The following is a 20724-nucleotide window of genomic DNA, read 5'->3' as shown; positions in this document are numbered from 1 at the left end:
AGGAGTTTACAGGCCATTAAAAAAAAATGAAATAGCCTAGCTTACCCAAATCTTGGAGTCTGCCTCCTGTCAGACAGAGCTTTTATTCTGTTTCATTAGAACATCACAGCTTGAGTTGGTAATGGTAATTAGCCTTTCCGAAAATCTATAGATCTGGTGCAGCAAATCAGGCAAACTTTGCCAAAGTCAAGGACAAAAGCATCCAAGCACCAAAGCTTGAAGCAGACTATAGATCAATTTTGACTGAAAACAACTCAGGCTTTCCCTTTCATAGGGAACTGAAAAATAAAAGGATTTTATTCTGAATCAGATGAAATTGAATTGTAATGTGGCAAATATCCCCATGATACAAAAGGAATGTTCTGTGTAATTCTGTGTAATGCTCTGCATATTTGGAATTGACTGAAGACTACAACAATGGCACAGAACTACATTAATTCCTCAGACAGAGGTAATGCTGGCTTTTAAGGATTATCTTACTATTCACTATGCTTTACTGATGACTATCCAAACAGCTACTATGAAGTCTGAGGAATGACTGCATGTGTTTCCGAACTACACAGCTCAGATTCTGAAGGAACCTGAGATCTTGTTATTACACCTCAATTTCCCAAATCAATTGCCTTATACTTCTTTTAGACTGTTTTTTTTTTTTTTTTTTTTTTTTTTTCCTCCTGAATATATATATTCATCTCCTAGCTATAGATTTTAAGGAAGGTTTATGCATAGTTATTTTTGGCTTTACGAGTATGCAAATTACAAGAATATATAGCATTTGGTTTAAGCCTCAAAAGCATTTCATGTTGAGTTCTGCTTTTCTTGAAAGTTGAGACAAAAAAATGCATAGAAGTTGCAGCCTGCTTTTTTTCATCTCTAAGGAAACATATCTAATACTGCCATTAGCCAAGACTTCTACACTATAAGCCTGAATTCAGATAAACACAGGAGTGAACTGGTGAATCTTGTGTAATGCTATGTATTTTTTTGAAGTCAACAATCCCTAGATGATAAGGGATAGTCACTTTGAGAACCCTGTTGAGATGAATACAAGTGTGCAAAAAGAGAATGTAATTAGCAGAGATTTTTTAAAAGGTTAAAATGTATTAAAGGCTTTACAATTTTCCAAAATGGTAGGTCAGTTTATTGTATCATGCTGTTCCCACATCATGTTCAGATATTCAGCAAGAATTTGATAGCACAGTAAAAAGGGTAGGGACACAACAAGAAGAGGAAGATGCATTCTAGCTAAGTGATACAACGGTCAGGATTGAAAATATCAATTGCTTTTTCCTTTCAAGCATCCATTTTATTCATCCATGGTCTTACTTGATAGCACAGAGAATAGAAAAAAAAAGTATGCAGTTAAAGATATATATATATATATATATATACACATATATATATATTTTAAAACTTCGTAGTTAATAAAAATCACTGTTGAATTCCTGTTTCACTCAGAGAAGGCAACTACAGTTATTCACAAAATGCAGCAACCAATGTTGCCATGGCTACAATCTCTACTGAGAAGTTGTGTTGTACATGTGAGATGATAAAACAGCTTTAAGATTTCAGCTATAATTACTGCTTTTTAACTTTCCAACAGTGACACCACAGCTATGCCAACAAGAAACACTTACAGTTCTTTACATTTTCATCTTAAATAAATCAACACTGTAACAGCCATAAGGTGTCCTAACACAAAACATTTCAGGAAGGTGCTGCGTTTTTCACATGGCTAAAGATTGTAGATGAAATCTTTCAGGTAAACTGTTACACAACTCCTCAACGCAAAGGGTTATTTTAGATTGTAGAAGGAACTAACAGCAGAATTTGTCCCTGATGATGTTGGTTGTATGCCTCCTCCCTCTCCAAAGCCACAAACGTCTCAGAATAAAATGGAAACATCAGAACGCTTGAAGATAAATCAGATGCTGGTGCCCATGGATAACCCTTTTGTTGTCTATGGCTGCTTACACCCTCCTTTTTATACAAGGCTTTAGAGTCACATTAAAAAAGTAACTACTTCAATCCAGTGTATTAAAATGCCCCATAAATGTTCTGGACTCAGTTTAATCTAGTATGAAATGCTGTTTTATCAAAGGCTCTGCCTTGTTACTGGGGATGGTGATCAGCCTTGTAAACTATACACCTGGTAAGGCATCCTTAAATCACTTTTTAAAGATGATGTGTTTGAGGCAGTGAAAAGACATTTATTTTAAGTAGTGGCTAGTGATTTTGGAAGTCTTTCTTTTACCTAAGATGGTTACTGATGATTATGAATAAACAAGAGAAAAAAAAAAAAAAAAAAAAGATGATGATGTATGTAACTGGATTATACCAACCAATTACGTGTTAAAATAGCTCCTCATTATTAGCAATTCTTCCCATAATAATAGTGTCAAATAAAGCCAAACTATGCAAGAACCTTCCTGTGCAACTGTCCATTGACATACGTAGACATCTACAGCATCAGCACTGTGTTTTGTCTTCCTCTGTTTTTTGGTGAAAGTTCTCTTTCCCACCCTTATCCCTCCCCTGAAGTTGCAATGGACGCGCTTTACAGGGTATAGCATCAGTCCCATTACTCATAAATACTTCCCTGTATGTCTTTAGTTTGCTTTCTAGGCTTGCCTGTTTGTGAGTCTTGAACCACAGTAATGACTGAACAACTGATCAGTTGTCACAGAAGACTTGTTTCACCTGAGGAGCTATCTCAGTATATTCCCGCAAATTCACAGAAAATGGGATACTGAGTAGAGAAGAGGCAGATCCTGCTAACGCACCACACTAAGAAGGTGTCAATAGAAGTTGGCATTCACTCCTTAAAGGAACAGGGAAAGACATATGAAATCACAAGAAGAGTGACTGATGGAAAAGACTACAGAAACTTGGACCATAAAGTAGACACCATAAAATCCAATTGTGACAAACAAAGCTGTGAAAATCCTGTTCACCAACCCATGGAACACCCTGGTCTTTCCTCAAAGGGCGCGTTATGTAAGATAACGCAGCTGAGTACCAGCCATACTGCCTTACGATGCCATATAACGATGCCATTACGATGCTTTGGCATCACAGACAATTCTACCCTTATTCAAAAGATGCGGCACTACCGCTATATCTGGAAAAGCTAATTTAAAATACGGCATCTTTCAAGTGCACTTCACAGTTTGTATATACACTGATGAGAGTTTTTCAGCATGTGATAAAGCAAACTGGTGCTGGAAAAACATGGAATAGATCTCTTCGTTTTGCTATAGGTTCCCTTCTATTACTTTTTACTTCTCCTCAATACTATGTTCAAGTCGAATCCACTGACATTTTCTTATTAGATCTAATTCTGCTTTCAGCAGTATTACACAAGCCTGCAGGCTTTCAGTCATTACATAATGCTTAAAAAGTATCAGTAAATAGAACAGTATAAATCTGTTCCATACAGGTAAGATTCCTCTTGATCTAGTTTTCACATATTTCCATACACACTATACAACCATGTTCCAGAATAAGAGAGAAAATAACAGAAATAGGAAAAACAACATATATGAACCTGTGATGTATTACAGAAGAGAAACTTTTCTACCAGAAGAAATTTTTGCATGAAGATTATCAGTCAGGAAATGATAAATATGTGAAACATGGGAGGCAAAACGTTCTGAGGAATTCTGAAAAAAAATACGTCACAATTCAATCTATGACAAAATCCTGACTGATCAAAATATGTATCTTTTTAAATTTTAAAAGCATAGACCTTTATTTTAATTTAAAGTAAGCTCATCATTATGTACACATTTGGAGTATGCTGTTTATAGTTGGAATAATACAGTTGTATAATATTCAAATAACTCAGAGTTGTTTCCAAGAATCAATAGCTCCTTCAATAAGCACTGAGGAGAACATGTGTCTTATAAAAAAAGAAGGTTAGCATTTTGTGGCTTTAACCTTTTATAAGCATCCAGAAGAACCTCACACACGCTTCAATTTTTCCTGAAGTTGTTTAAACTACTCTCTGTTTAAAATCAAACTTATTCATACATATTACCAGGAGCTGTATCTCCTACTGTAATTATATTTCAGTGCAATGATCAACGTTAATTAGAGAAATAACTAACCAGTTTTTAACTAGTGCATTTTTCGATTCGTAGAGCAATGTGCAGAAGACATGGTTCATTAATCTGAGACACAGCTTTACTAGCTGGACAGGCTACAAGTTATTAATTATTCTTTTCTACTGAAGTTCCAATTAAAATCATGAGACTCTGAATGGAAATCCCATCTCATTTTACTAATTGGCAGTAAGTAAAATTACCAAGCAAGGGTAAAGGGCCATTTAAACTGTTGGAAGACCTCACTGACATAAAGTATTTCTATTTCTGAAACAGATTGCTTGAGTAGAAAAATACGACTTCACATACTGCAGATTTAATTAGATGCCACTGTCCTCTCAATTACCTACAATAATACAGGCTACTTGGAAGATACAATGGTACCACAATCAAGACTCTAGGAAAAAAAAAAAAAAAAAAAAAAGATACACATCTACATTTTTATACAACTCTTCCAACTTCCATATTTCTAACAAATAAGGTAACAAAGGTCCATTTTGGCTTCAGCTTAATTTTTGAATACTACTCCATGTTTAACCGTGCTGCTACATTTTTCGTCAGAGGTCCAGGTGCAATGGTGAAAATAATTTACAGGCAAAATACCATCCCATGAAGTTTTGGCTTTTGCTGATCCATTCTCAAGGCAGTGTATTAAGATAGTAAATGAGATGGAGGACATAACCAGTTTAATGGTTGACTCCAAGGGGATGATGAAATAAATGTATTTTTCCAGTTCAGCTCAAAACTATCCTGTTCTAATGAATAGCGCTATCAGAGCACCCAAATTTCACACAGAAGTCATTGTATGAACATGAATAAGATGCTATATAACCACAAAGCAAAAGAAAAAGGAAAGCAAATAAAAGCAAGACTGGCAATGAGTATTTGGAATCACAGTAGACATGCAAAGAACAGCAGCTTCTCTGGTGCTACGAAGGGAGCAACTCACACGAAGAGAAGGAATAAAGTGTTGAATAAAAACAGAGCTACTACAAACTGGCAGATCTGTGTGGATTGAGAGCTCCCAAGCATTGATATCACAATTCAGCTTGTCATCCACTAGCCCCTAAGACAGAAGTCAGAGTTGAAAAGCCTCTTGAGATTATTTTTCGCCACCATCTCCAAACCCAAAAGCAATTTGCTTTAATCCTGCAGTCCTTCCACAGCAATATTTTAACAATATGCTCTTAAATATGGTATTAAGTTTAAAATGAACTGAATGTTTTGTCCCATACTTTTTCCTGTTTGCTGTCTGCTCATCTTCAATACAGTTTTATCAGAGAAAAGTAATTAGTTACACATCAGCCGTTTCTAAAAAAGAAATTTTTTACAATAGTGTAGTTGGACGATTAAACATAAGCCAGATATATTGCCAGTTCCCTGCACTAGATTTTAGGAACTTTTAATACAAATTGAGTGCATATTTTATTGCCAGATCTTGCTTACCACTGCTAAGAAATTCACAACATTCAGTCTAATTAAAAATGAAATTGAACTACAATTCCCTAGAAACAAGGGCTGATTGGACTCAATAAGCTTTACTTAATTTATTCCAGAAAGAAAATAATTGAATTGCTTACAGTCCAGAAAAAAAATGCTTCATTATTTGATGAGCATATAACGCCAAGGCTTTCCTATTGCTATTGCATTCCTACATCTTCACGAAATACTGCTCACTTTTAAATAAGCACGTAGAAAAACACTGTGTGTATAATAAGTATCATTAAATATTCAGTAAACATTAAAAATAAGAAACAGTCTGGATGAATGTCCAGATAAGTGACCTCCAAAAAGCCAATATCCTTTCCTTGTTCATACTGAAACTGTTGTTTCTGATGACATTTATAGTTATTTTAGGCTATGTTTAGACTCTATTACACAGAGAACAGAGCTGAAGATCTGTCATACAAAACACAATTACACAAGCATATAATTAAAATCTTGGTAAATCATTGAGAATATACTGATTAGACTCTAGGTTATTTTTCATGCGTTCTCCAGAACTTTTAATCCAAATCCACCCACCAATGCAACCACAGCCCTGAGACAACTGTGTGTAATTCCTTTTTTTGTTTGTTTGTCTGTCTGTTTTTTGGTCTGCTACCTCTAAAAGGATGCTGTAAAGTCAGCGCACGTAATCTGTAAATACTATACCCCTGCACAGGGCACTTCGCTTATGGAAATCCATGCTGACCAGTGTACACCACTGCCATGCACCTTGTCCAGGGCATGAATGGCAGAGGTTTTTCTATGTTAAGGAGGACATGATTTTCGTTTAGTGGCCGTGCTCTTCACAGCAAACATTTCATGCACCTAGCCACTCCTGCAGGGATGCCTCAGGTCTCTGCAGGCTGTTTCTCCTCACCATTTTTGAATGTGGCAGCCAGGAGACACGGCATGCGTGGAACAAAGCCTGACAACTTATGTGATGCTGGTTTTTAGCTTCAGCTTGGCTGCACGCTGCAGTACCAAGCTTCAGCTGGGGTCTCTTGCACTGGTACCACAGCGCTGTTGAGTGGGGTGTCAGAAAACGAGTTTGCTCAGCTTGCAGTGTTTTCCTACTGTCCCTTCCAACCATAGCCATAATGACATGCTAACTCCATACTGTTAAGTGGCAAGATTAGCCCACAATACCTGGAGCTTTATAAAGGGCTGACGAGCAGGTGTCCCCTGTGCATCAGCACAGAGGGCAGGAGCAAACTCCCAGTGCGTGTGGTAGCGGCTCAAAATTCAGCTCTTCAGATCCAAACTGAACTCAGAAGTTCAATTCAAGACTGAAGTTGTCGTGTTCATGAGCAGTAATAGTTTAACCTCAGTAAACAGTACCACAAAAAAAGTGCAGATAGGTGCACTTAAGGGATTTCTATTGTCTCTAATGTAAGGACTATTAAATATATTGTGTCAAATTGAAAAAAAAAATAATGGTGCTTGTCCATTTAACTTTTACCTTCCATGCAAGAGGAATTTATATATTTAATTTTGGAGAATTTTCTGTCCTTCAAGGAATAGATATTTTGAGAACATATCTATTTTTGAACTTAAAATATTCTGCGATTTATCCAAACCAACAGCAACCTACAGAGCCTCAGTAACGCCACTGTGGTGCAATACCCTCACACCAACTGGTGTTTCTTCAAGAACATCCACTATCCATTTGGAAAAGAGTGAGATTGTATCCTGCCTCGAGTGCGTTGGCATCTGTCTCACAGAACCATCACATTAAAACTGATAACTGGACAGCACACAGGAAAATAGAAATCTTAAGAAAGCACAAATTATGATTTTGTAGTACTGAACTACACACCAATACAAATTTGCAATTTTTGATTCTCTCAACAATCTTTGTCAATTTGTATAAGAGATGTAGCCCGTATCTGGGATATCCTTGGCATGCCTCAAGTATATTTTTCAGTACTCAAACTTAGTAATGTTGAAATGCAAACAGCCCAAGTCATTCTCTGCTCAATCATCTCCAAGATAAAAGTAGGATTTAGACACAGCTAGCTCTGTGAGCATGGATGTTATGTTGAATCTATCAAGATATTAGCAGATGTTCTCACAACCCACATAACAATCAGTCGTAGATTTTTAATTAAGGCACATTTGCTGCCTTCAGTAATTGCATCTCAGGGCATCTGCTAGATTGTTAAAATACAACTGCCTTCATTAGACCTGAGCAAAAAAAAAAAAAAATCTTCAATTATTTTATTATTCTCACAATTACTGTCCTGGGAGATTCTATGAAAAGCTACATTATTTCTTCAAAAGTGCAAAACGTTCTCTGCTCATGGAGTGTATGTTCCGGGGCACTATACTGTATCGGGTTTTATGCATTAAAATGCCTTGAGCATGATGTAACAGTCTCCTTAGACATTGTATAAAACAATTGTTAGGTATTTTTAAATTTATTTTGGTTTAATTTTATGTCTCCAAGTGGAACACATAATGATACAAAGTATGCTATATGTAAGCCTCATGCATATATCTATATGATCTTGGAAAACTACAGATTATTAATTGGTTGGTGAATATTTTACTTTCATTCATAGAAGAGAGCAGTGTTTAACTACTTGGTTAGCATCCCTTTAAGTAAATCAATAATTGAAATGAACTTATTTTATCTTCCTTATTAGAAAAACAGTCACAAGCCAGGAACGATAAAAGACATGATCATAAAGAACGCGTCCTAGTGTATATTATTTTATCATAAATATAAAAAGTTATTTAAAAAGTTAGCAATAAAAGTTTCCTATAAATATCACAGTACTAACCTCCAATCCTAAACTCCCTTGGAAGCCCCCAAATCCAAAATTAGGCTAGTTTCCTTATTATTTTTTTTTTTCCCCTCAGAGACTGACATTTCTGCAATTGGAAAATTTTCACATTTCACATGCAGGGGTTTTTGTTTGTTTTTTCTTCCGAGGTCCTTTCTTTCTCACTACTTTCCATTCAGCACATCAGTAAATCAGAGCTTTGGCTCCTCCTGTGACCAGCTAAATAGCCCATTTCACCAAAATGAAATAGTAGAAAGAGCTACATGAAGGAGGTCCAAGGTTGAAGTACTTGATGAGAACAAGGAAGGCAGTCGTATTACTTTGGCAATCACAGAGCACTACAAAGTCATTCATTCACCATCAGTTTAAAAACAAAACCCTCCAAAAACAACAAAAAAGCAGTAAGACTAGTATACAATTAGTTCCAGAACATCAATCCAAAATGATGCCCTTGCCTTGTCATAAAAAATGGAGTGAAAAATACAAAACGTAAAAAAAAATCTGCCCAAGTTATTGTCATAAATATCTTTTTATGTGGTGATTAGGAAAGGAAGACCCCAATACCAAAACAAGGTCATTCAAAGGGTGGTTAAGAAAGATACATGAGCAACGCTATTGCTCCCCGTCATTCCTCTCCCCAACTGGGTCACGGACAGCAGCCACAGTAAATTCATATGAGAGATCGACTAGGTCATTTTTGTCTTTCTCTGACAATTACTTGGGGAAGGTAAGGAAAGACTGAAAGAAAATGTCTTTCAGAACCTTCTATGTTAAAAGCAAATACAGTTCTCTGTAATAGACCCACTGAAAAGATTTAGCACCACTTACAGCTCCTAGAACTCCACCGAACTGACTTCTAAATAGCATAAACACGGAATACTGTACTGAGAAGAAGAATGAAAAAGAAATAGTGAAACCCATGATCAATCAATTGCTGTTACATCCCTGTTTTCTCTTGAGACAGAACTTTCAGTAAAAGCCTTTAAAGCATACATTACCTTCCAAAACCAGCAACAAAACAACAACAAGCCCCCAGACAAACAAAAGCTTAAGCACAACACAATGTTATGCTGCAAGGCCACGCAATGAATGAATGGTCTGACACAGAAATGAAGATGACATATTCCCAGGTGTTTAGCACAGCATAGGAATATATAGAAAAACAGGGAACGGTTCCAAGTTCAGACAAGCAATTTCTCATGCAGCATCTTTGCAAATGAGGCAAGGAGTGCAAACAGCATAAATAGAAATTTCTGTTCTCACCCATTAATTCCTTTTCTCTGGTGACAGATTGGCAGTGAGGAGTAATCTTTGCACTTACCATTGCTTGCAACTGTTCAAAAAGGTGAAAAGAAAGCCAATTCAGGGTTAAAAACAGCAACCTTACTTTTGCATCACTTATTAATGGAAAGTACAACTACATCTATTATATTTAGGATATAGTTACATTAATATTTTAACAGTTAAGTAATTTGGCTTAGGTCTGCATAAAACTGCATCAGCTTTACACCAATTTAACTTGCTAAATTTCAGTAAACTGACACTGACAGGAAACCAGAAGAATCAGGCTTTATAAACATGTGTTGTGAACCTTACACTCTCAGGAGATGGAAAATACTTGATATGTTATGATTCTTTTTGATAGTACATGCTAAAGGTGAATCCTAAAATAGAAAAAGAACGTAAAGAATGGCCAACTGTATGAGTAAAAAACTCTACTCAGAGAAACAAAATAACGATGTCCATGTTTCCAACAAGGGCCTATATGCCAACAGGAGATGCTGAACAGCTGAACAGTTATGTTGCAAGTCTTAAAGATGATGATTTTCAAACTTTTTTTTTTTTTTTTTTTGCCAGCACCTATTAAACTGCCCTTTCAAACAAGACTTCGGTAGACAACATGAACAATGTTCACGTGACTTTCCATGAAGAACACATTTAAATATTGTATGTTTCTTTTAAATGTTTAAATTTTGAAACATCTAATTTCAAGGAGGATACTTAGCATGGTGCTCTCCCAGGAAGAGACCTTATTGCTCTCTACAACTGCTTGAAAGCAGGGTGTGGGGAGCTTGGGTTTGGCCTCTTCTCACAGGTAACTAGCAATAGGACTAGAGGGAATGGCCTCAAGTTGCACCACAGGAGGTTCAGGTTGGAAATGAGGCGACATTTCTTCTCAGAAAGAGCAGCCAGGCATTGGGATAGGTTGCCCAGGGAGGTGGTGGAGTCACCGTCCCTGGGGTGTTCAAAGAAAGGTTGGGCCTGGTGCCTGGGGACATGGTTCAGTAGGTGGTGGTTGGGGGGTGGTTGGACCAGATATCTTGGAGGGCTTTTCCAACCTTAATGATTCTGTGACTTCCATGATTCTAAGGCAGCAGCGGTACACATCTGAGCTCAGGGATCAGGTGATAACACAAAGTCTGAGAAATCCTCTCAAGCCATTTGCTCAACTACACTCATCTAAATTTACAAATCTGGATCTACCAGATGGAGTTCTTTCCAAAGTCTCTCCCTCAGCCCCACTTTTGAGACATGCAAAAAGAAGATATGAACTTCTGAAGGTTGCATTCATTACTGTGTAGGAGGTGGATCTGAACTGTACTGTTTCTATGTTAATAAGTGCATACCTTAAACAATATACAGATCCCTCTTTAAGAAGAGAATAACTGCTGTTTTATTCGTCTTCAGAAGTTGTAGATGAAGTACATATTAAAGAATATAAAGAACATTTTTTAACTTAAAAATATTTTGCCAATGACATTTCTTCTATTTATATTCTTTAATATTGCCAAAATTATGGTATATTGCTTATTTATTCAGTCATTAATTTCCATAGCCATATGCTTTCTATGTCTATATGCAGCTTGTGTTCAACTTAATATATGGCTTTGAATTTTACTATCTGAATATAACTCTTTTACTTATTAGATTTATTTATTATAAATTATCACAGTTGTAATACTGCATTATGACTTCATGTCATCCTTTCTCCTCTAAATTCTATAAAGCAATAAACATCATGTATTACCCATCTGCATAAAAATCCCAGATGGTTTTAGCTAGGAAATTGAAGTACATGGATTCCCAGATACATAAGCTTTGTCCAGAAAAAAAAAAATAACAAAAAAAAAATTGATGAAGGTGTATCATTTGAAATCAAATTGACCAAAATGTTAATAAGGCACCATTCCAAGGGCTTCAGTCAACACCAGGAGATCTACAAGGAGGTGTTGTTTCTTCTTCAAGCACAAAGCACACATCTGCATTTGAATATGATTTTTTCCCCTCTTGTAGTAAAAGAATATGATAATAGCTAATAGCAACGTTAAAGGTATCCTTTTTCCTAGTAGTTATAAACTTTTTCAGAGGCAAAGCCATTCATCATATAACACAACTTGGCCATGAGACATCAACTAACATAATTTCAGAAAAATAAAGCTTAAAAAATCCACTTACATGCGCGTTATTTATTTAGGGATCACAGACTTCTGAAGCACTGAGTTTTATTACACTGCTTCTTAGTCTTGAGACCAGGAGGAAAAGTTCATATTCTTCTAAGATTCTTAAAGGGAAAAGACTTTTGCTTACCATACATGTATACCTGGTACCCTCTGACTTCTGTCATTTACATGTCTGATATACTCTGTGAGTAGACTGTTACATCTCTTTTGGGTTTGTAATAAGTGGTAAAACATTGCCAGAACTGTAAGTACCTGCTTTCCTGGGTGTGCAATTCTGTATCAAGAAATCATTGGTCAGTATGTAGTGGAACTCATCACCACAAGATGTTGTGGAAGTTTAGAAGTGGAATATACCAGTCCATGAAATACTCATAATGATAATTAAACAAGATGGGCCAGATTAACATTCTCCACTTCAGGAAATCATACCACCACAGACTGAAATTTTTGGTAAAGGCATACCAAAGGAAAAGATGACTGGGTACTTGAACCATGCATATGGTTCATGTCGGAGAAGGATACCAGGCTGACAGGGAACATTTTTTTTCCTGTTCTCATCATAAATGATGGAGAATTTTTTCAATTTAATAAAAACTTCATGACAGAAGACTAAGCAGATGATCATTTTTTATGAAGTGATTGTCTGTGCATTTCACTGCACAGTCTCAGGTAGCAATATTTCACCAGTAACAGCACTATGCTATGGTCATGACCTCATTATCATCAGAGAGCTTTACCTGAATAAAAACAGAAGACATGGTTTCTTTTGCTAAAGGTGAATTGTTCCTGTAAAACATACTAAACAACACACTTAACTATGTTCCTCATGTCACATAAAGGGAATATTCATGTCCTTAAGGTTAAGGCTATGTTTCTATATTATTCTGAAGAAAAAGCAGAATGCTAGAAGCCTCACAGTATAAAGCTTATTCCTCTACTGAGAAATAAACTTTGTCATATTAATAAGATCCCAGCCTCTCATAATTAGCAAATTTGTGATGAATTGCATCACACTGAGAAGGAATGAAATAAAAATTAAATACTTTGTAGTGAAAATTTCTCGTTATCATATGTTGTATCACCCACCCTTCCAACACTTTGGCTAAGGCAAAAGGCTAAGGCTCCCCCTACAGCCAAGCGAAGTACTGTGCAAAAAATACTTGATTTCTCGGATCTTTTAAAACAAGATTAAATCGGATTGCTGTTCCATTTAGTTCTCACATGAAAAAGGAGGCTAGTTTACAATTCTCCTAATGCAGAATGAATGTCTTCCCTTTATCTCACGTTTTAAGCTTCATGTTTTAAGTCTCTTATTCTGGGGCCACCTTACATTGCTGGGCACAACCTGCATCTGATACTGCAAACAGCAGATCCAGCATACCACACGTGTCCATGACACTCTACATTGCTAGGAGGGCATGGTTATTGAGAGAGCAACATCTACAGCAGGCAGATGTGTGCTAATTTATAATCTGTCAGAAAGGTTTCTTAAAGAATTTTCTTCAAGAATCACCTGAACCAGCAGATTTGGACTTGCCTTTTTCTGTTACACACCATAATATGATAAACAGGGATGGGACATGGTCGGGCGGTTAAGTGGATTAAGTGTTATCTTTTCTTACTCTGAGATCACAGCAGGAGGCCAGACTGAAATGAGTTGTCAGGTCAGTTCCCCAGTGGACAGTTTATATCATAAAACCATCACATATAACTGAATACAGCTATAAAAGGCAACATAATCACTTCCTACTCTCAGGAAAACCAAGATTGACTTAGAAATGAAAAATACGCTTCCTGCTAGTGAAAGGGTGGTCTCGCTAGGTCACCCCAAGGTCACTTCTGAGGCTGCGTGGTAGCAGCTCTCATGATGGCTGCATAGCAATTTGCAGGGGAAAACCATAAATAACAAGTTGGACCGTCAGTGCAGGCACTCCTCCAACCTTCGCAGAATGCAAATATTCTGTCCTACTCTTAAGTTATTACCTGTATCTAGACATAGCCCTGACAAACCTTGGCCAACGCACATACCAGGGTTATTTACAATTACAAGGCTATCACCAGCAACAACATTTTATATATATTTTTTAACCTGATCAAGAACCTGATTTTTAGAGCAATTTGAAGTGTAAAAGCAATGTGAAATTTTCAGCTATCAATGAAAAGTTACTTGTTATTGTATGGAATCTTAAGCTAGTTTGGGGAAGCAGCCCCCACCAATTTTAACTTAATGTTACAGAGACTGTACTGATGCAACTTCTATATTCATCTCCCAATGAACATCAGGAAGCCCAGGAATCCTTTTGCATGCAACATTCATGGTTGGCTGTATCAAAAAACACTAGATTTTTATTTTATTTTTTTTTCATACAATATCACCATGAATTATCACAATTTCAATTTCAAATACGGAGACTTGACTGTGTTTAGCAGGTTGCTTAGAATTGCTTCAATACTGGGAAAAAAAAAATACCACCACCACCAAAAAACAACAGCACAAAAGAAACAAAACAAAACACAAAAGCCAAACCCACTTAGAAACATCAGAACATAGCAGGAGGACATGCAAGCTTGAGCAAATTGCCATTTATTTAGACCTGGATCTAGAGTAACAGAGAAGATAAATTTAACTTTGTTGGGCATGTTATTGTCTGGGAATTAACCACTCAGACCTAAAGATGAAATTAAAGTGCAATTTAATTTAAATTTCCTTTAATCTAATATGAATTAAAATTTCATATTGAAATGCACCATCAAGGGAAAGAAAGAACAAATGAAAAGATAGAATGCCAAAAGTACCCTTCCACCTCTTGAAAGAAGAAAAAAAAAGACCTCCTAAAACCCTGCAGACAAGCAGTTATGTATTTTACCCAGCTATGTTCCAAAAAATTCAGCTACAGATGATCTGAAAGAAGTGCATTAAATAACCCCAGGGAAAATAATCAAAAAATTCTATAGGCTATAGAATATAAAGTATAAAAACCTAATCCCACTGACACCAATGAAAAGGTTGGCTATCAGCATTCAGCAAGACCGCGTTTTTACTCAAAGTTCGGATCACAATGCAAACTACGGGTGTATTTGAAAGGGCAGAATTCAGATTTTCATACATAAATCACGAGTGCTGATTTTGTGAACCAATTCTCACAGATGAATTTCTAAAGCCATGCAGAACGTAAGTGCCATTCCAGCCAAGTTCTGGACCTGGCTACATTTTGTAAACTGTAGGACCAGCTTCAAAGCTATTTCTATTCACAGAACCCTCAGGCTTACTGAAACAATTTTTGCTTAACTATGTTAACTTAGATGAATTTTAAAGTACAGACTAAAAAAAAAAAAAAAAAAAAAAAGGCACAAAAAGCAACAAGGCATGAGTAGTTAAGTAGCAGTAATCTGCAATCTGCAATGTCCTGATTTATCAAACAAAATGTTGACACCAGAAACAGAACTATTTACTTCTGTACTCTGTTAAATAACAGTTTTACATAGTTTCTTCAAGAGTAATGATTTTGATACCTTTCAAATCAATTCTCAGATATGTAAATGAAGAAATTGATTATGAAGAAATAATTACTTTGAAACAAGAAAAAAAAAAGGCTAAAAAAGCCTGAAAAGGCCATCCCTTAAACAGCATAACCTCTTCTTAATAAAACCCGTAATTACTACAGAACATGTTGTACAATGCAAATGTACAATGAGGGGTGTACTTATAAAGAAAACTTGTCTGAAGAAAGACAACCTTGTGCTCTGGTCACCATAAATTTAGGAAATAACCATCATGTACACTGCTGGGCTGTAATTATCCCTTGCAGAGCTGTTTGGGTGGGTGGTTGGGATGATGAAGGGCATGGGTTGCATTGTTCCACCTCCCATCAATATCTGGTGCTTTCAGAGAACCTCCAGGCAGTTAGACCAGGCAGAATGAGGCTCTGTATATTCACCCCTCATCTCTACTCAGAGCTTTTATACACTCACATTTTCTCTTGCACTTTTTCATCTGTTGTTGAAATCAAACAGTATGGCCTGGAAACACCAGAGATGAAAATAGGCCCAGATAATTTGTCTGTCAGTGGCTCTTTTGTGAAGCCCAAGTTCAACAAATGTGAAGGGCCAGCTCAATTAGCAGCTTGGGCAGAAGAAAACATCAACAATCTACAATTCCTTATATATGAGCAGCAGAAAAAGTGCTAAAGCCACTGCAGAAGTCTGGCTAGTGCATACTGCATCTGCAGAAAACCAGATGCGAAAGGCTTAGACTTTATAATGGAAAGAGAAGGTGTGTACGTCTTTCCTATTGCCCTGCACACGAGCGGCTGATCAGCTGTGTGGATCTAAGGCTGCAAGGTACAAATTGAGGCAATGGATTTCTTTGCTCGGCTTTGCTTCAGAACAATTGCCTCACAGCAAAGCCATTTCACTTGACTTTGCACCATTTATCAGGACACAGCACTCAGTAAATTGGATGATTGCATTTACTACTCACTTTTTAAGGGCTTGATAAAATAGAAAATTATGCTTGGGCTTCACACCTCTAAAATCTGACAAGAGCTTCAGAAGACCCCAGAATCAAATTCTTTTAATGAGAGTCAGACATCCTCCATTTCTTAATGGAGGCAGCCACTTACACTCTCACTCAATTTAAGCGTATCGTATTAATCGGATGAGACCTGCTATAAAATGGTCATCCCACTCCCTCAGGAAGCAGTGATTCATAATAGGAGATGGACTAATTTTTCAACAGATGAATTGGCTGTTTAATTCTGCAATTAAACAGCCAATTGAATATGTGAATATTTAGAATCATTTTCAGAAGAGAAAAACACATGGTCAGCATTACTGAAAATAACAGGACTACACAGCCATTAAAATAGCTACGAATTTAGTGTTTGATTCAGCCCTGGGACTTCAGGAACTTCTGTATCACTCCAGAAGTAAAAGAGAGAATGGGAACTAGATCTGGAAATACAGGTATGCATGCAAAACAGCAGCGACAACTCAAAACCTTCTGGAAAAATTCTGTGGCATCAGAATTGCAGAATAATCAATATCTACCTTTTCTTATTAACTTGTATGCCTCCTTGTTTACTCTGCTAATAGAACACTTTTCCTTCCACTCAAACATACCCAGGGTTTTGTAATCAAAATGAAATGAGTAGTAACCCGAAGTCCTTTTACTGATGCAACCAAAATGTTAATTGCTAGAGAATATCGACAAGCTGTGCTACAGTTGTGCTTCCTCCCGGACATTGATTGCTCTTCTCCTACCCCACCCCTCACATATTCATCTTTCTGCTTACAAGAGTCAATTACTTTCCCCCAATTTGGCTGCCTAAAGAAGGATTTCTTTCTCCAATTTTATTTGCTGCAGTGCATTTGACTAAAGAGATAAGAGCAAAGTTTTGTCAAATATTTCATATTTGTATTTTTTAAGCTGCTCTAGAATAAGTTTGCAAATAATATTTTAAAATTATTGACTTCAGGTTGAAACATTAAGTGATAAATCTGTGTGGAGACACTTTTTTTTTTTTTTTTTAACCTCAGGTACACGTAACTCAATGGGCTGAGGGTGAATTCTTCAGTCACCCAAACCCAGAACAGATTAATGGCATCTAGGCAGGGCGTCTCCACATTTTTCTAATTAGCTGTTACAGCTTGTCCCTTCTGTTCAAAAACAAGAAAGTATTGTTATCAGTCAAAGCAGGAGGAATATAACTGAAGTACATCTATCAATCATTTAAATTTGATACGCTTTCAGATGAAGGAAGACCCATGCTCTTTCTTCAGAACAAACAAAACTTCTCAGTAATCATGAAACAAAATAGCTTGTGTGTTACCATTCCATGAGTCATGACATCAGGAAGAGGTAAATAGCTGACCAAAAGCATCATCAGGAGCAGGATTGATGGCAGTGTGAAAACTCAATTACATAAACTGCTTTTTCATACAGACTGCTTTCCAGTAAATTTTGCAAAGACCTTGGAACAGAAGGTTTTTTGGTATAGGAAGTGAAGAAAAAAATGAAAGGTAGCCTTCTTTGGACTGCAGCATTTCTAATGGATGAAAGAAGCTGAGAACGGGAAGGTTAGGAATAGAAGTGATCTAAACCTGATAATATTTGGGGGGAGGAGGGATAAAGAACACCAATAAAAGCAAGAGACTTGAAGGAGGGTATCTCCTATAAACTCAGGGCATACAAAGGCTAGTGGAAACTTCTGCTGGGCACATTTCAAGCACAAAGGGCAAAATTAACAGGCTTCACATGCACTGTTGCATGGTACAGTCCTGGAAAACATTACTGAGGAAAATTATCAGATCTCTATACTTGAAATCCTTAAAATAGATAAAGAATTATCAGGAATGAGATACAAGCTCATCTCCCCTAAGGAATGGACTATATAAATGCTTCAAATCCAAATCTCCAGGTCCAGTTTTATACTCTTCTATAACTTTTATTCATACTACCTACACCTCTGGCCCCAATTTCCAAGAAGGGCTTCACGAAGGGATATAATATCATTATATATCCCACAGCACTCACATGGGAAATAGGTATATAAACTCCTTATATGCCTTGGAAAAAAAAATCATCCTACAAAATAAAAAAACAGCATCCTATATAATGAAACATATACCAGGTGTTTAGGATCCCTGAAAAACTACGTCGTTTATAAATATATACACATGCATGTATATTCATTCATATGGATACACATATACACATAAGTATATAATGGGGGGAAGAAGGAAGGGAGGGAGGGAGTCTCAGTTAAATGGCAATTTCAAATGTCATATTTACAGTTATATCTGCTAGCCATAAAACGTGCCAGATAGAAAAATACAAACTTCAAAAGAAAAAAGAAATAAAGCAATGTAGACAGTAGAAATGTGCAGTGACTTTTTCCAAAGTAAATTGATTTAAAATGCAATTTTTAAATAGAAACCTTTTTGCAAATGGCTTTTACTCTAAGACTCTTTTCCATTTCCTAAATCCTTGTAAGTGCCTACCAATAACTTCTGCATAACGATGCAAGCATCCATGCTTCTAAACTTTATGACAGATAAAAATCAATTGTATGAATATTTATGAAGACTGTAAATTATTAAAATAAATACAGATATTTACACATTAGAACAACATCTTCATTTAATGGATGTGAAAAAAATGTTAATATGTGAACACTGCAAAGATGAAGTGGTTTGGCCTTCAGGGCTTTTGTTACTCTATTAAAAGTTAATTTAGGATAGAAATTATGTCTTTTCCTCGAATCCCAAACCAAAAGATTAAATCACGATCAAGACTCACCACATTCTTCAAAAAATGAATCTGGTCATGATATTTCCAGAGGGTGAATATTGAAATTACTGTGCAGTTCTTCCTGAAAAAAGACACCCTCCTCTGGCTTCTTTTATGTGTTCACAGTCATGACATATACTCAGACAAGCTTTAGGGCAGAGCAGCTGTGTGCTAGTGAGGTGGTTTAATCAGTCTTTTTGTCACCACACATTTTATGCTATTGGAAGAGGATGTTTCTGTCTACAAACACAGCAGGCAGCTCAAGCTGCTCTTTCCAAGGAAGGTATTTTACATCACAAAAGTGATTTGCTTAACCACTGGTAATAAGTTTCATTATCTTCCCCCACATTTATGGATTCTTCTTATTCAAGGACATAGCGAGTGTGCCCTGACCTACTACTGGATGTAACTAGTTCCTGAAGTTCACCAGTGATCCCAATACCCTGACTTCCACCAGAACATGATTTCTGTGACTGTGGCACATTTTCCTTATAGCCAGAATGCCAGAAGGCCGTCACTTTGAATTGGAAGGTGTGAGAAAACAAGTATTCCACCTTTTCTCTGGAAAAGCTGGTTCCAGAAGATGAGCTTCATTTCCATTTTAAATTTGTCTAGTTTCAGCTTTCTCCTTAAGAAAGCTTTTCTTGTTCCAAATCCATTCCCCTCTTTACTCAGCAATAATCTGGCTCTTAAAAGTGTCTCGGTCTGTAGCCACAAAATCACTTTAGGAGTAGCCATGGTAGTTTAAAAATTGTCCATCAGTTACTCAGTGCTGTGCCTGGTAGCAAAAGACTACCAGCATCACAGCCATACCAAGGCAGCACATCATGCGAGTACTGCTTGTATGTCCCCCTCTTCAGTCAGTTGCCTTTTCTTGTGCTGCTACAGGAAAGCATCCAGACAAATGCTGGGAGTCATAAATTCCTAAACCTTTTGGTTGCCTTTGAAAATGACTCTGCCTTTTCCACACTGTAACTTTCTCCAGCCCTTGAGGAAGGGTTATCACATCCATCATTCTTTTCTCCCACTTTTAGCATTCATTTTAAAATAAACATGATAAATACTGCCAGTATTTATCCCAAAATTTTCAAATTTATATCACTTGGGCATATTTCTATGAAATATTCCCTTGATAGCTGTTTTTTTATTTTATTTTACTACCACATGCCTTTTTTTTTTCTTTTTTTAACACACATGATAAAAGCACTGAAGTGTTCTTCAGTTTCATGGTGAACTTTCTGTCAGCAGCAGTTTATCATTTCTTTCAGCCTTTTTCCAATGGACACAGTAGGGAGAGAAAGAATAGGTGAGACTTAAAAAATAAATAAATAAAATGAAAACACAAAAGGTGAGAATAGGAAGAACACAGAAAAACAGTCTAGAAGGCAGTAAAAGAGAGAGAAGCAAAAGGCATACCCATGCAAAGGAAAACGCAAAACTGAAAAACAAAGACAAGATAAGAAATTGTGTTACGAAGATAAAAACCTCTTTAGGCACCTTGGTGGAGCATCTATAAAAATAAGACCCCAATCCCCAGTAAGATATTTGTATAAAGTAATAATAATGAAAAATTAAAAAGTATTAAAATGTGAAAG

At 36.6% G+C, this 20724-nt stretch overlaps 1 protein-coding gene across 20 annotated transcripts in view; it reads right to left on the bottom strand.

Moving 5' to 3' along the window:
* NAALADL2 (N-acetylated alpha-linked acidic dipeptidase like 2) overlaps nucleotides 1-20724 on the bottom strand; it is a 432007-nt gene that overhangs the window by 148111 nt on the left and 263172 nt on the right. The gene's annotated exons all lie outside the window — the stretch shown is intronic.

Source organism: Anas platyrhynchos, chromosome 9, assembly GCF_047663525.1.
Source record: "Anas platyrhynchos isolate ZD024472 breed Pekin duck chromosome 9, IASCAAS_PekinDuck_T2T, whole genome shotgun sequence".
Lineage (NCBI taxonomy): Eukaryota > Metazoa > Chordata > Aves > Anseriformes > Anatidae > Anas > Anas platyrhynchos.
This window is presented reverse-complemented; position numbering and strand designations above follow the sequence as displayed.